Source organism: Drosophila ficusphila, unplaced genomic scaffold (genome assembly GCF_018152265.1).
Source record: "Drosophila ficusphila isolate 14025-0441.05 unplaced genomic scaffold, ASM1815226v1 contig_106, whole genome shotgun sequence".
NCBI lineage: Eukaryota > Metazoa > Arthropoda > Insecta > Diptera > Drosophilidae > Drosophila > Drosophila ficusphila.
Window position 1 is genome coordinate 548128 of NW_025063993.1, and position 10013 is coordinate 558140.

Consider the following 10013-nt stretch of genomic DNA (forward strand, 5'->3'; position numbering starts at 1 on the left):
TAATATATTTATCTTGGTTTAGAAATTGAAATTAATTTGAATAAATTAAAATAAAATAATATTATGCAATGGAAGGCACATTATTAGGTACGCATTTTTATTTACTTTACTTTCTTTTCTTTAACATTTAATTTTTTTAATTAAAAATTAATTTAATTATTTTCAATTCCTACATTCGAGGTAAAATTATTAGATACATTCATACTCTACAAACAATACCCTACTTTTGATAATGAACATATACCTTTAAAATTAATCTTGATTACGATTATATTTTCGTTATAAATTCATTTATTAGTTACATATATATTTTCTGCCCCCTTTACAGCCAAATCTTAAATCACTTGAATATTATGAAATTAAACCGAACTACTGAATATTTTTAAAATAAAAGGTGAATAAGCATTGAATTGAAAATAGGGAGCGAAATAAAATGAAGAAAGAACGCAAATAAATAATGAAATAATAATTAAAACAAAATGCATTAAAGTAATTTTAAAATCCTTTTGGTCTGAACAAAAAAAATTAAAATATGTTAGCTATCTATAACTACAATTATGTTTAAAATAAATGTTTATATTATGAAACCGAACTAAAACCCTGATTATTCCGGAAATCATGGGATACAGAAGTGTAGCAACAAAAATCATTTAAATACTTTAGCGACCATAAGGGATCACTACCCAATGGAGTCATACTGCAATATAGTGATCATGGTAGGGTGGGGTATAAGACCACTAGCAAACATCTTAGTGTGTCGAAATGTCGCTAAAGGAATTTTTCTATCTATCCTGTTCTAACCCCTATATTCTCATATCTCTTCTTCTTCTTCTTTCGAGGCTAGTTGACAGGCTTTTCTCCTTATTCCTTTTTCTATACCTAACACGCGAAAATTAATTATTACCAGCATACTTTCGTGAGCACGTAAACGAGTATTCTCTATTGACACTCACCCATAATGCCGACGAAGATGAGCCGGAACAAGCGCGTGTTTCCCAACTCAATTTACACTAACATCTGCTCATACAATTAATCAATAATTTAAAACGCTATATGCTACAGTAATAATTTGGCGCCCAACGTGGGGCCCGAGGCAGCTCGGGAATAGCCGAGGTTCTCCGAAGCTTTTCCGAGACTTTCCGATTTTCCGGCAAGGCCCCAGAAAAATATTAAACCCATATCTTCAGTCATCAACATCTGACTTAAATCAACTAGCCTTACCCTTTTCTAATTTTCATTATTTTTCTAAAAGGAACCTTGTGGATAAAATAAAGCTAATATTATTTACTAAAAATTATTGCCAAGGTTATCCAAAATATTAGAAAATTCCCTCTCAGATAAATACTAGGTGGAAATGTTTATATTCTGACTATATTTACAACCGCTAGCAATCTATTTGAAACAATCATTTATCTTTGGTGGTGAAAATTTCTGGATTTACAATACGCGGAGTAATCCTGCGATGTACCGAAAACTGTCCGCTGTCACAAACTATCCCTTTTCACGTAATAGTCTTTTGGTCGGTTGGAGGTTGATAGTTTTTCTGGATTTCTGATCCGTGGAGTAATTCTACGACTTACCGTAAACTATTAGCAATCCCAGCTGATAAAACTGTTTCCTTATCTTTCTCTTTTTTTTAGGGTTCTTCAATTGGATTGTAATTTTTTTTTGATTTCTGATACGTGGAGAAGTCTACGACTTACCAAAAAAATCTTCTAACAGCAATTCAGTGATCGCAACTATTTAATTTTTATTTACTTCACCAAATTCCCTTTTTCCTATTCTTTATCCTTCCATATCGATTTTGAACGTTAGGAATAAACCTGGAGAAAGCTTTTAGTTAATTCTGTGAATGACTTTTGCACCGGTTATTCTGGCAAACGTTTTGAATAAGATATTTTCTAAAATCTCACTAAATTATCGATATTGTATTCCCGCTTTTATTCAGGAGTATTAAGTGGAATTCATTTGTCCTGCTTTATACCGATAAATAGTTAGATTCGACAGAGAGAAAAATCGTTGAGTATTTTAGTAAAATTCCTTTTTATTCTCCCAATTTTCTTTAAAGGAGTTCATTAGGTGATCGTTGTTCATGGACGTTAATCATGGTTTCCGGATAAAATATATATTTGAAAAACTATTTGTCTTTTCCAAATTATCTAACCCTTAGAAAAAAAAAATATATATATATAAATATTTAAAATAAATTTAAAATAAAACCCAATAATGGATGAACCACAAAACAGCATAGAATTAACAGAAAATATTGAATGTTTTCTTTGTCTCAAAGAAATTGCATATACCGCACAACTGTTGTCTACTAATTGTAACCATACGTTTCATTGGGCTTGTTTTAATACTAAAGTAGGCAATAGGGAAATCTGTCCTGTCTGCAGGTCTCCATTACAGACTGCTTTGATGAGTTTGACAGTCAACACAGATTTAAATCAGAGTAGGCAAACCGCACCCAGACATTCAGTCGGAAGAAGCAATCCAAATATTATTGAGACTTTGGAAAACGAAGACCAGGAAAACACAATGGAAGGTATAGGAAGTCCATCCGAATCTTTGAAAACAATGCAAGAGGCTTTGACCAAAGCCATGATTGAGGCATCAGCACGACAAGCTGAGATTTTGTCGCAGACCTTGCAATCGCAATTTCAGAATCTTATGGCCGCATTGTCTCTTAAAGATAGCCATAAGGGGAACTCAAATACTCAAAATCAGGTTCGTGCTTTACCTAGTGGTTCCAATACCCTTCAAGGTGATAAGGAATCTGCTAACCAGAGTAGTTCTAATGCTTCTGAAAGTCGTCTGCTTAACCAATCTAGGTCGTCCTACTCAGGCACAGATCTGCGACCTGAGCGCGTCAGTCAAATAATAGGAAACTGGAAGCTTAAGTTCACCGGAAGGTCAGGCATGAGCGTAGAAAGCTTTTTATATCGGATTGAAGCCCTAACCAATCAAACTCTAGATGGAAATTTTGAGTTATTGACGGGGCACATAAGTACTGTGTTTGAAGGTACTGCAAATGAGTGGTATTGGCGATATCACAAAAGCGTAGAAAAAGTAGAGTGGTCGTCTTTATGCCAAGCGTTGCGTATACAATTTAAGGAGAATCAAACGGATCTTAGCATTCGAGGGTCTATAGATCGTCGCAAGCAAAGAGTTTGAGAATCGTTCGATGAATTTTACGAGTCCATCCTTAGATTGTCTGATAAGCTAACTGTTCTATTGTCCGATTCAGCCAGGCTAGAGTCCGTCCGTTCAAATTTACTTCCAGAAATACAGCACGAGTTACTGTATCAACAAATATTCAGCACTGCGCAACTTCGTCACATAGTTCGTACTCGCGAGTCGTTTATGCAGTCAGTGCCTCAACAAGATGTTGTTAAACCACGAGCAGCTCCTCGTCGACTTGTTCGCGAAGTTCAAACCGAAACAAAAGAATCTGATGAATCCGAATGTGATGAACCAGACATTTCGGCAATGAATGTGACGTGCTGGAACTGTGGCAAAGGTGGACATACGTATCAACAATGTGTAGAAGAAAGACGTCTCTTTTGCTGGAGCTGTGGCCTAGTAAACGTCCACAAGTCGTCATGCCCAAAATGTAGTCAGTCAAAAAACTACTCAGCCCGTGTACCACAGAAAGGTGCACGCAGACAAGTGGCGTCGAAAGCGACGAATACAGATTAAAGTCCACCATTATATCTCCATCAAGTATCCCAGACTTTTCACATATCCCTGACATTCCTTTACACAAACGTTCTTTCAGAGAAACACCTATTATTAGACACACAAATAAAAGAAAAGTTCGATCAAAGTTACGAATCAAAGAATTCTACCATAAATGTAGGCTGGAAAACCAGGCGTTGTTATCAGCTATTGTTGCGCCTGATCAGCGACCATATGCCAAAGTAATTCTTTTGGGTAGAACGGTGTCCGGTCTAATGGATACAGGTGCGCCCGTTAGCTGCATTGGTGGAAACCTAGCAGCAGACTTGATCCGTGATCGAATTCCTTTTAAAAATTTTTCGTCCTCCGTTCGAACTGCAGATGGTAATAAACAAAATATCGTCGGAAAATTAAGCACAAATGTTCAGTTTGATGGACAAACAAAGCCCATAACATTTTATATTATTCCGTCATTAATACAGTCATTGTATCTGGACATTGATTTTTGGACCAAGTTCGAGCTACTTCCATCTAAGCTAGTTCCAGTTATTAATCCTACTAATCTTGAAGAATTAGACAGTAGTGCTCTTAGAGTTCTTACAGATACACAGGAGAAGGTATTAAAAGAAGTAATCCGTAATTGATGAATTGGATCGCATGCTTTCACCAGGTGTGATTGAAGAATCGGAAAGTTCGTGGTCTTCTCCGGTTGTACTCGTCCGCAAACCTGGCAAGGTGCGTCTATGCATAGATTGTCGAAAAGTGAACGAGGTGACCAAAAAGGACGCCTATCCGATGCCTCTCATCGATAGTATTCTTAGCCGACTTCCAAAGGCCGAGTTCATAACGAGTCTCGACTTAAAAGACGCGTACTGGCAAATACCATTGGATCCCGATTCCCCCGACAAGACGGCCTTCACCGTGCCTGGCCGGTCTCTGTATCAATTTACAGTAATGCCTTTTGGTATGACCAATGCCCCGGCGACGATGTCTAAGTTAATGGACAGAGTTATTCCAATTTCATTGAAGAACGAAGTCTTTGTCTACTTAGATGACCTTTTAATAGTTTCTGAGACGTTTGAAAGACATGTGGAAGTGCTAAAGGATATTTCGATTGCGTTGACTAAAGCAGGTTTAACAATAAAAGTGGGAAAAAGTAATTTCTGTGTAAAAGAAGTTAGTTATTTGGGTCATATAGTAGGTAACGGAAAAATCACTATGGATGCAGATAAAATCACTGCCATTGTTAATTATCCAGCACCTCGTTCTGTTAAGCAGCTACGTCGCTTCCTGGGAATGACGGGATGGTATCAAAAATTCATCCAAAACTTTGCTTCTATCGCCACTCCGTTAACAGATCAAAATCGTAAGTTCGTCAAGTCAAAATCGTAAGTTCGAATGGACACAAGAAGCTGAGGATGCCTTCCAGTTACTTAAAAACGAAATGTGCAAGGCTCCAGTACTTCAAACTCCCAATTTCAATGAGCCCTTTTATTTGCATTGTGATGCAAGTCACACCGGAGTTGGGGGAGTGCTTATGCAAATTGATCCTGAAGGTAATGAGGTTGCTGTAGCGTATATGTCCCGCAAACTTAATCGGTGCCAAAGAAATTACTCTGTTACCGAGAAAGAGTGTCTAGCAACAGTGTTGAGTAAATCTTCTGGAGGATCGTACCATTCAACTTAGTAAAGACGATTCTTTGGATCTTATGCGAGCAAAAGCTAAACAGGGCATTCAAACCCAACACGATCGAAACGAAAAAATTTATAATTTAAGGAGTCGTGAGGTGTCCTTAAAAGTAGGTCAGGAAGTGTTCCGCTGAAACTGAAACAACAGAGCAATTTCGTCAATGGATTTAACGCTAAATTAGCTCCTACATTCGTAAAATCACGTATTAGGCGAGTGTTAGGAAACACTTATTACGAGTTGGAAGATCTTCAGGGTAATATTATTGGCAAATACCACGCCAAAGATATCAAACAATAGATCTTCCGTGACAGCGTGTATCCCACTTGTCTTCAAGGCCAAGTGTGATTTTGGCCGGGAGGTTTTGTAGTGGCGCTTGTCACTTCAGTGCACCAAAAGTAGGCAAAATAAATTTGGCCAAGAATGTTTTGTAAAAAATTATTGATATCGTGACTCACCGAAGTGGCCACTCTACACTATCGGCCGCTCCACCTAGCGTGCAGTTTTTGCACTAATGCAGATCGAACAGTCATACTTAAAACTAGTCGATTGCGTGGGGAAATGCATGCCTATGCCTTAGCTGGGGGGTACTAAGTCAAGCTTACCCACGTTCTCTTTTCTTCCGGATCGTCCAACGTTAAAGACGTAAAAAAAAAGTGCAGCTCCAAAAATTTAAAAGAAAAACCCAATGAGGTTAAGTTTTTGTGGAAGTTTATTAAATACCCATCCGCCGCCATCCATATAACTAAAAGGAGAGAAATCCCTCTAGCCTTCTGGCCAGACCTTTATTGATCTGGCATCATGTGCTATTTTGCACAAAATAATCTCGCCAATCTTGGCGCACTTCTATCTCCATGGAACCTAAATTCTCAGCCTCTGCTGTAGCCTGCCTAACTGACTAAAAGGAGTAGCAGAAAAAAAAGATAAACGTTTCTATTCCCGAATTATACATACCCGATAAAAGAATTAAATAAAGCGTGCAAAAACCAAAAAAAAAAAAAAATATGGTAGTGGCTCAAGAATATCAGATACAGTGAAAAAAAAAAAAAAAAACACGTGAAATCGGTGCGCCCAAAACCACGCGGTTATAACCCCAATTTTATTTTTTTTCTGGTGCCTGAAACACAAAGAAATGCTACAGTGCGAAAAATTGGTCGCAAGACTTCCCCGGATTTGCATCGATACCTTATTTTGTTCCTGATTTATTTTAAGTTTATTATTTTTGTTATTTTTCAATTTTTTGGTTATTTTCAAAGTTATTATTTTGTAATATTGTTAGTTTCTTCTTATTTTTATTTTTTATTATTTTTCGTTTATTTTATTTTTCTCATTTATTGCTTTATAATTTTTTTATTATCTTCAAATTTATTATTTTGTAATATTATTAAGTTTCTTCTTATTATTATTTTTTATTATTTTGCGTTTCTTTTATTTTTTTCGTTCATTTGTTGTTTTATAATTTGAAGTGAAAGATGGTGGAGGTAAAATCCATTATTTTTTTTTGAGTGTACCCCAGGGCATGAGAGTGAAATAAAAGTGCAGAAAAATACAGTTATGTGAAACCAAAACCACCCTAAGAGTAGAACAAGTGAAAAAAAAACCAAACAAACAACCCAAACACTTTTGACTCCCCTACAGGTCGGCGAAAGATCTTTCACCGATGGAACCATAATAAAAGTAAGTGTTAAAAATTAATAATTAATAATAAAAAAAAAAAAATAATTTTTGGTGAATATGCCTAAGTCCTGTTTGAACCTCTCACTTGTTCTTAATTTACAATTTTTTTTGCCTCCTTAAATTTTGGTCAGTGTAGTCTATGAGCGGTATCCCGTCTCTTTCTGGCTCATGCGCCCGTATCTACCCACGCTCCTATCGAAGCTGTACTTTTTATATTTTCTTTTGTTTTGCTCTTCCGTCCGATCAGAGCTTTGCTGACCTACCTCAAAGCATACTGAAATTGCATTCATACAGTGCAGGGCACTTAATTAGGTACACTAAATAATTAACTTGGTTTTGAAATTGAAATTAATTTGAATAAATTAAAATAAACTAATATTATACAGTGCAGGGCACTTAACTAGGTACACTTAATATATTTATCTTGGTTTTGAAATTGAAATTAATTTGAATAAATTAAAATAAAATAATATTATGCAATGGAAGGCACATTATTAGGTACGCATTTTTATTTACTTTACTTTCTTTTCTTTAACATTTAATTTTTTTTAATTAAAAATTAATTTAATTATTTTCAATTCCTACATTCGAGGTAAAATTATTAGATACATTCATACACTACAAACAATACCCTACTTTTGATAATGAACATATACCTTTAAAATTAATCTTGATTACGATTATATTTTCGTTATAAATTCATTTATTAGTTACATATATATTTTCTGCCCCCTTTACAGCCAAATCTTAAATCACTTGAATATTATGAAATTAAACCGAACTACTGAATATTTTTAAAATAAAAGGTGAATAAGCATTGAATTGAAAATAGGGAGCGAAATAAAATGAAGAAAGAACGCAAATAAATAATGAAATAATAATTAAAACAAAATGCATTAAAGTAATTTTAAAATTCTTTTGGTCTGAACAGATAAAATTAAAATATGTTAGCTATCTATAACTACAATTATGTTTAAAATAAATGTTTATATTATGAAACCGAACTAAAACCCTGATTATTCCGGAAATCATGGGATACAGAAGTGTAGCAACAAAAATCATTTAAATACTTTAGCGACCATAAGGGATCACTACCCAATGGAGTCATACTGCAATATAGTGATCATGGTAGGGTGGGGTATAAGACCACTAGCAAACATCTTAGTGTGTCGAAATGTCGCTAAAGGAATTTTTCTATCTATCCTGTTCTAACCCCTATATTCTCATATCTCTTCTACTTCTTCTTTCGAGGCTAGTTGACAGGCTTTTCTCCTTATTCCTTTTTCTATACCTAACACGCGAAAATTAATTATTACCAGCATACTTTCGTGAGCACGTAAACGAGTATTCTCTATTGACCCTCACCCATAATGCCGACGAAGATGAGCCGGAACAAGCGCGTGTTTCCCAACTCAATTTACACTAACATCTGCTCATACAATTAATCAATAATTTAAAACGTTATATGCAATTATTATCACTAAGTTGTCTGGTATTAATACTGCTACTGTCCTCTTTGGTTTTAAAAATTCCTTTAATCTACGGGCATTAGTTTCCTCGTTAAACATATTTTTTGTCCAGGTTATTCTTGGTTTATTTCTAAAGGGAATTTGTTTTTTTTACCCTTGATTTTTCGCCTTCCTCAATAACCACCTGAATATAAAATTCATTTAATAGCTTTTCCGATATAGGAAACCCAAGCTGTAGGTCTTCCCCTGCGGAGTGAATCGTTTCCCCGTTCGTTGCTACTTCTGAGGCATTTTCTAGTACATTAACCTCTGGCTGGATTCTGCACAACGCATCTGCCACTACATTCAGAGGATCCTTTCTTATACACTATCTCATAGTCGTATTCTAACATTTGGAGTCTCCATCTTACTGGCTTGATGCTCATAAGCCAGGTTAATGGCCTATGATCCGTCACTATTTTGAACTTGGTGCCAAACAGGTAGTGCCTAAAATGTAAATTCTCCCAATTAATAGCCAGCACTTCTTTTTCTATAGTCGCGTAATTTACTTCTGTTCCTGATAATGTTCTACTGCCATACGCTATTGATCTATCTGTCCCCAAATTCCCTTGGGATAAAACAGCGCCAATTGCACAGTTGCTGGCATCCGTAGTAAGGATGAATGGTTTCTCGAAGTCGGGGAATTGTAATATTAGGTCGTTATATAAAAAGGTTTTGGATACCTCAAATGTTTCTATGTATTCTTTGTCTACTTGTACTGCCTTTTTTCCCTTTCAATTCTCTTGTCACTGGTTTTGTTATGGCCGCGAAATCTCTTATAAATTTCCTGTAGTACCCCAATAACTCTAGGAAACTTGATCTGTTTCCTGGTCTTGGGAATCTCGAATTTCTTTATTGCCTCGATTTTTCCTTCGTTTGGTTTGATGCCCTGCTGGGTTACTACATGTCCTAAATATTCCACTTCCTTCCTTAAAAATTCCGTTTTGTCTAGTTGCACCTTGAAGTTGGCTTCTGTGAGTTTCTTAAAAACTTTTTCCAGGTCAGTGATATGTTCTTGTAGAGATGTTGAAAATACCATAATATCGTCCATGTACCATATATGAGACAACACTTCCCTAGCGATTCCCCGAAAATGGCATTCATTAATCTTTGTAAGGTGGCCGGAGCATTGTTCATTCCGAATGGCACTCTCTCGTATTCGAAATGACCGCCTTCTACAGAGAAGGCTGTCTTCGGAGTCTCCACCTCCTTTACTTCGATCTGATGGTATCCACTTGCCAAATCTAGCGTTGAGAAGTATTTTGTAACTGTCTATCACATCGGTCATTATTGGTAGGGGGTACCTGTCCTTAATTACTTACTCGTTAAGTTTCCTGTAGTCTACTACCATCCTCCATTTCCATTCTCCCGATGCATCTTTCTTCTTTGGCACTAGCCAAACCGGAGCACTGCATGGAGAATGGCAATGTTCAATAATTCTCTGATCCAGGAGTTTCTCCAAC